This window comes from Anomaloglossus baeobatrachus, chromosome 10 (genome assembly GCF_048569485.1).
Source record: "Anomaloglossus baeobatrachus isolate aAnoBae1 chromosome 10, aAnoBae1.hap1, whole genome shotgun sequence".
Classification (NCBI taxonomy): domain Eukaryota; kingdom Metazoa; phylum Chordata; class Amphibia; order Anura; family Aromobatidae; genus Anomaloglossus; species Anomaloglossus baeobatrachus.
In genome coordinates this window covers 134663017-134670589 of record NC_134362.1, presented here as the reverse complement: position 1 = coordinate 134670589, position 7573 = coordinate 134663017, and positions in this window count along the sequence as shown.

Here is a 7573-nt window from a genome sequence, read left to right as displayed (position 1 = left end):
AGAACTCCGTGGGTTCAGCAACATACACCTTTCCTGCTCCTCTACGGACTGTCTGGCTACCAATAGTGCTTCGGCTGCCGTGCATCAGGACCCTCTGGCGGGGTGACCGGCCTGGCTGCCTCCTCAGGGGAAATCGGTGTATGGTCCAGTGCTTCCACCATCCGGACGTAACACCATGTCACCTGCTGGTGTAGGTCGACTGTGTTTTATCAAGAAATTTTAGAGCACTTTCTGCAGACAAGCTTTTTAGAGATTGAATATTCATTTTCTAGCAGGAGATGGCACCTGTCCACACTGTCAAAAGTAACAATACCTGGTTTAATAAATACAGTATCATTGTGCTTGGTTGGTCAGCAAACTCGCCTGACTTAAACCCGATAGAGAATCTATGGGGTATTGTCAAGAGGAAGAAGACACACCAGGCCCAACAATGCAGACAAGCTGAAGGCTGCTTTCAAAGCAACCTGGGCTTCCATAACACCTCAGCAGTGCCACAGGCTGATCGCCTCCATGCCACACCGCAATGATGTAGTAATTCATGCAAAAGGAGCCCCGATCAAGTATTGAGTGCATTTACTGTACATACTTTTCAGTAGGCGCCAACATTTCTGAGTTAAAAATCATTTTTTGAGTTGGTCTTTTATAATCTAATTTTCTGAGATAATGACTTTTGGGTTTTTATTGGCTGTAAACCATAATCATCAACATTAACAGAAATAAACACTTGAAATAGATCTGTTTGTAGTGACTATATAATATATGCATTTCACTTTTTGTATTGAATTACTGAAATAAATTAACTTTTTAATATTCTAATTTATTGAGAAGCACTTGTACCTCTGACCTAGTCCTGGTTCAGCCTTGCTTTGATCAATATAATTTGTTGAAGTGGATGCATCAGAAGTAGGATTGGGGGTGAAATTGACCCAGGGGTCCCCCCTTCTCTTACTCGCTTTTGACTTTGTGCTTTTTTTTCTAGGAATTTTTTTTTTACTGAATTAAATTTTAATGTTGGTAACCTGGTAACCGGGAGTTGGTTACCATTAAGTGGGCTTTAGAGGAATGGTGGCACTTTCTGTAGGGGGCTAGACATCCGTTCCTGATTCTCACTGACCACAAAAATTTTATTTACCTGGGAAATGCCAGGAGGTTTAATCTCAGACAGGCCAGATGGGCCTTATTTTTTTCTCAATTTAATTTTTCCATTTCTTATATTCCTGGGTCTAATAACACTCGTGCGGATGCTCTATCTGGTAGCCTGTGTCCCGTTCAGCAGGAGGAGGTTAGTCCAACTCCTATTTCCCCCCCGGTAATGGTGATTGTAACTATCAATATTGGATGGGAAAGAGTTAAATCATAACATTTGACCCCCTACTTACACCCCCACAGGATAAGTTGTTTGTGCCTGTCAATCTATGGCTCTGAATTATTCAGAACTGATATGATTCGGTTTTGGCGGGCCACCCATGTGTAAACCAGGGCAGTGGAGTCAGTAAGCCACAGTTGCGACTCCGACTCAGACTCCTGGATTTTATCAGGTTCCGACTCCGGCTCCAACTCCTTCATAAATGGCCAATTCGTAACAATAAATTTACTGTTGTAAAATATTAACATCGTGCTTATTCAGTTTCTCACCATCATATAAGTAATCAGACCACTTAGAGCAAAAACTACATTTATTAGAATACAATTAGAATATAGCAAATAACTTTTATAAACTTTTCTAAACTGTAAGTAAATATGCAATAAACACTGTTATGCAGTCAAGAAGAAGAAATCTATAAATTTGTCCTCAGAAAAAGTATTGCCTCTGTCAGATCCTCCTTCATGGATGCCCTCAAATCTGATCTAATTATTTTGAGAGCAGAGAACAACCTCTCTACACTAACTTGTGTTGGTGGCAAAGCAGTAACCATTCGGGCAACATCTCTGACAATGTCAGGATACAGAGGAATCGCTTGTTGCACTGTTATTTTTGATGAACGGTCAATTTCTTTTAGTGCACATGAAAAATTCTGCTGAAATGTACTGGCTGTGTTCTTTGATGGGGATGACTCTTCTTCTATGCGGGAACGCTTTGCACGGTCCTTGTGATCCAAATATTTTTCGAAATTAAATTCTTTATCAGTTGATGATGAGGGTGAAGATGTGGCAGGACGACCAAATTCTTCTTGTTCCTCCTGACTGTTCTGTAACCCTTTCATCCTTACTGCTATTTTAAACAGAGCTTCTTTTCCTTTACTTAGCTGTTGATCATCTAGAAGAATCTGATGCATTGGGTCTACATAAACAGCTGCCAAAAGACTGTTATTTTGTAATAGTAGCTCCTCTCTCCGTTTCATTGATGTAGCAATGCCACTTGCAATTAACCCTCCTCTTTGGGACAGGCGAAACATCAGGTTCTTCCACTGCTTTAAGAAAATACCTGGAGTTAAGTCCTCTGCTTGTAATTTTTTAGTCACTGTAAATAGGTGCTCTAGCAATTTTACCAGCTCAGTCACCTGATTCCACTGACTTTCATTTAGCGTCAGTTGAGGGTTAGCCATGTCTACAAGAAAGGTTTTCAGTTCAACCAAGCGCTGAATCATTAAGTACTGCCCCATCGTGTGACTTGATCAAAAATTGCCCCTTTTCCAGCACGTCTTTTCAAAATTGAGTCAACTTTAGGGGTTCTGGCAACAGTAGCCAATTTTCTCACCTTGCCAATCAGTGCAGCAGCATGTCCTTCTTGCAGACTGTCTCTTATAGCCAGCTGTAGCGTATGCACAACAAAGCGCATGTGATGAATGAAAGAACGTATTGACACAGTTTCAACAAGATCATCTAAACTATCATGTTGCTGTTCATCTGAAGCAACTTCAGTTTGCTCCTCAGTTACAATACTGTGTTCCTCTATTTCAAACATTTCTGTGTCTGTGGACTTAGAATGTTCTTCTAGCTGCTGGTCACCATCATTACTCTCATTCATTAGCTTAATAGTTCTTATCATATTTGAAGCATTGTCAGTTACGACAGAAAGAACTTGCTCTTTTTTAAGTTCATGGTCTTGCAGAACCTTTTCCACCAAGACCTGGAGAAACTCACTGGTGTGATGAGCTTTGGTGTCTTTTACTGCCAATGTCTTGGTAACTGTATCATTTTTGTCATAAACAAGTCGGACATTGATGGCAAAATAGTTCACTCTGTGACGTGTGCAGGCATCCATTTTAAAAAAACAGAAAGCGTCCCTTGAGAGTTTTTTTAAGTTCTTCCTTTTATTTATTTAAAAGCTTCTTTGATTACTAATTTTCGAATACTCTCTCTCTCCAGAGAAACACCAAGCTTGCGGGCCATTTCCGCATTCAGACACATAAAAGCTGGTCATGAAAATAATGAAATAGGCACACTATCCTTTACAATAAGCTCTATGATGTTTTTTAAATGTATCTACTGTCATTGTCACAATAACTTTGTCACTGACAAAATATCTTGCAACTGATGGCTGCAAAGTTCTCTGCTCATTTGTTTGGCTGGAAGAGCTGGGCACTGGTTCATTGGTTTGGATGCAGTCTTTTTCATCCACTGCTTTCAGTACTTCTGGATGAAAGCGCTGTAATGCTATGTGCACACACTGCGTTTTTTTGACGCTGCGTTTTTGTGCGTTTTTTAGAGCTAAAAACACACAGAAACGCAGCATCTTTCAAAACGCGTTTTGGTGCGTTTTTGGCTGCGTTTCTTCTCACTGCGTTTTTCTGCGTTTTTTTTTATCAGTGAACATTGCCATTAAAGATTGTTGAAAAAAAAAAGTCTGATGTAATTTCCTTCTTCCATATGTTCTTCATTCTCCACTAGTGTATGCAGGAGAGCAGACAGCTGCAGAACTACAAGGCTCAGCATGCTCCATCCAGGACTGTATGCTGGAGGGAGAGTAAGGGGGAGCAGACCTACAAGGCTCAGCATACTCCATCCACTAGTGGATGTAGGAGAGCAGACAGCATCTGCAGAACTACAAGGCTCAGCATCCTCCATCCAATAGTGTATGCAGGAGAGCAGACAGCAGCTGTCGAACTACAAGGCTCAGCATTCTCCTTCCAGGACTGTATGCAGGATTTCTTTGCCCCCAAACAAAAAAAAATGATGTGGGCTTCGCCATATTTTTGTATGCTAGCCAGGTAGAGCAGGCAGGTACGGGCTGCCCCCAACCCCCAGCTGCCTATTTGTACCTCGCTGGGAACCAAAAATATAGGGAAGCCCTTTTTTTTTTTTTTAATTATTTCATGAATTTTATGAAATAATTAAAAAAGAAAATGACGTGAGCTTCGCTCAATTTTTGTGTCCAGCCGGGTACAACTAGGCAGCTGTGGATTAGAATTCACAGTGCAGGGTGCCCATGCTTTATGGGCACCCCCGCTGCAAATTGCAGTCCGCAGCCCCACCCCAGAAAATGGTGCTTTCATAGAAGCGCTATCTTCTGACGCTGTATCCAACTCTTCCAGCTGCCCTGGTGACAGTGGCTCGCTGGGTAATAATGGGGTTAGGGCTAGCTGTGTATTATCAGCTGGCCCTAAGCCCGAAATTCATGGTTTCACGCCAATATTAGACATGGCCACCATGAATTTTTAGTAAAGTTAAAAAAAACCACAACACACAGAAAAATATTTTTATTAGAAATAAAACAACACAATTAGTGACGCCATCTTTATTGAAATAAAGAGCCCCCCTCCGCAGTAATCCTGGGTCAAGGGTCCCGCGCAGTTCAATCCGGATCCAATAATATCTGATCGGTTTGCTGGAAGGCAAAGCGATCAGATGATGTGTCAGGATCAAGGACGTGAATCACATCACACATCAGCTGATTGTATAAAAGCCGTTTATACAATCAGCTGATGTATCAGTGCAAAAAAAATACTCACTTATGTGCTGATTACCGGCAGCTCCTGGAGCGGAATCTGATCCCGTCCGATCGCTGCAGGAGCTGCCGGTAATCAGTGATGAAGTCTCCTGACGGCATCCGCTGATAGGTTAAACCGGCCGGGCGCCGGCGTCACCCCGAGACTTACGATCAGCTGACGCGTCAGGTGACTGCATCAGGTGATCCATCGGACGTACCCGGGGAGACTGCACACAGCCGGAGCGGCGGTACCGGGAGAGGAGCTGGGAGTGGGCATGGCACCAGGAGTCTGCAGACAGGTGAGTATGACAATTTTTTTTTCTACTGTTCACTTTTGATTTCGCAGCTGCCTCCACCTCCTGCCCGAACATGGCGCCGCACGGGAGCAGACATGCACAGGACTGGAGGTGGAAGCGGTGGTGACGGTACGGGGAGGATTCACGCTTCTGTGTTTACTGACAGAAGGAATCCTCTTCCAGTACATGTCACTTTACTACCCACCTCCTGCGTTTATAGCTGCGTTTTTGGTCTTAGAAACGCACCAAAACGCAGCTATAATAACAATTTGCGTTTCTCATTGCAGCTGAAAAAAAACGCTGTGTGCAGACAGCAAAAATGAAAACTCAGACTTTGCTGGGGGAAGCAAAGTCATGCAGTTTTCTGGGCAAATACGCACCCGAAAAACGCGCAAAAACGCAGCGAAAAATGCACTGTGTGAACTTACCCTAAATGTCTCTTTAGATTAGAAGCTCTGGTAGGAACATTTTTATCTTTGCCTAAATATGCACTCATCTTGGCTTCACAGCATTTGTTTTCGTCTGGATCATTTGTCATACACTGACAGACATAATGTTTTCTATGTTGAGTGATGCTGAAATGTTCAAATACAGCTGATTTAATGTGACGCTTCTTTGACATTCTCAGGTTTTTAATTCTGCATTCACAATCCAAATGACAATTGTTTTTCCTTAAAACAATTGTACAAAATTATTGCCAGGTCGTACAACTGATATAGTGGTCAGTAATACTGTTATTATTCCTCATGTACTCAGTTAACTGATGCAAAGTTTGTTGAAAGGATAATACTTCTTACAGTCTTCCTCTTCTGAGTAGCAGGCAGCTGTGAGATGCTTGGAAGATGCACACCTAGTGTGATCTAGTCTAGAGGAGGAGCTTTACTACTAAGAATTTGCAACACATTTTCACTTTCAGTTTCATACATTGTAAGTAGGGGGGTTGGGGCAGCATGAGGTTAACCAAGTATAAGATTAGATAAGGGCAGTGGAGAACAGTGACACACAAGAAGTAAGGGTGCCTTCACACTTTTAGCGATGCAGCAGCGATCCGACCTGGTCAGGATCGCTGCTGCATCGCTACATGGTCGCTGGTGAGCTGTCAAACAGGCAGATCTCACCAGCGACCAGTGACCAGCCCCCAGCCAGCAGCGACGTGCAAGCGACCCTGCGCTTGCACGGAGCCGGCGTCTGGAAGCTGCGGACACTGGTAACTAAGGTAAACATCGGGTATGGTTACCCGATGTTTACATTAGTTACCAGCGCACACCGCTTAGCTTTGCTCTCCTAGCTACAGTACACATCGGGTTAATTAACCCGATGTGTAATGCAGCTACATGTGCAGAGAGCAGGGAGCCGTGCACACTGTTTAGCGCTGGCTCCTTGCTCTCCTAGCTACAGTACACATCGGGTTAATTAACCCGATGTGTAATGCAGCTACATGTGCAGAGAGCCGGAGCCGGCAGCACAGGCAGCGTGAGAGCTGCGGAGGCTGGTAACTAAGGTAAATATCAGGTAACCACCTTGGTTACCCGATGTTTATCTTGGATACAGCTTACCGCAGCTGCCAGACGCCGGCTCCTGCTCCCCTGCTCGCTTCATTCGTCGCTCTCTCGGTCACACACAGCGATCTGTGTGTCACAGTGGGAGAGCGCCTTTGAAGAAAACGAACCAGGGCTGTGTGTAACGAGCAGCGATCTCGCAGCAGGGGCCAGATCGCTGCTCAGTGTCACACACAGCGAGATCGCTAATGAGGTCACTGCTGCGTCACAAAAAGCGTGACTCAGCAGCGATCTCGGCAGCGAGCTCGCTGTGTGAAGCACCCCTAAGAAATGTCTCTATCTCCAGCAGAACTGCTTATCACTGTTGTTCATAGTTTGATAGAACATATATATTTGAGTAACATTTATAAAATTCATATGAAAGTTCAATTATGAAATATTAATACATTTTTTTTTTTTAAAGCTGGAGTCGGTACATTTCTAACGACTCCAACTCCGACTCCGACTCCAACCAAAACTAACTCAGACACCACGACTCCGACTCCACAGCCCTGGTGTAAACGGAACCACGCCTTTGGTTAAACAGGGTTTTTGGTGGCCTTAAGTGAGGATGTTGAGGCTTTTGTCCAGTCCTGTGAGGTGCGCCCGAAGTAAGATGCCATCGATCTGCCCAGGCTGGCTTCTCTCTCTTCCCATTCCGGACGGACCCTGTTTGAACATCTCAATGGATTTTATTACTGATCTCCCCGCCTCTGAAGGTATGACCATCATCTGGTTTATCATTGAGTTTCTCCAGCCAGTGTCATCTTATCCCTCTTCCTCGATTTACCATAAATGGGATGAAGGCAATGTGTTTATCAATAATGTAGTTAGGTGGCATGGGGTCACTGTTAATTTTGTGTCCGATC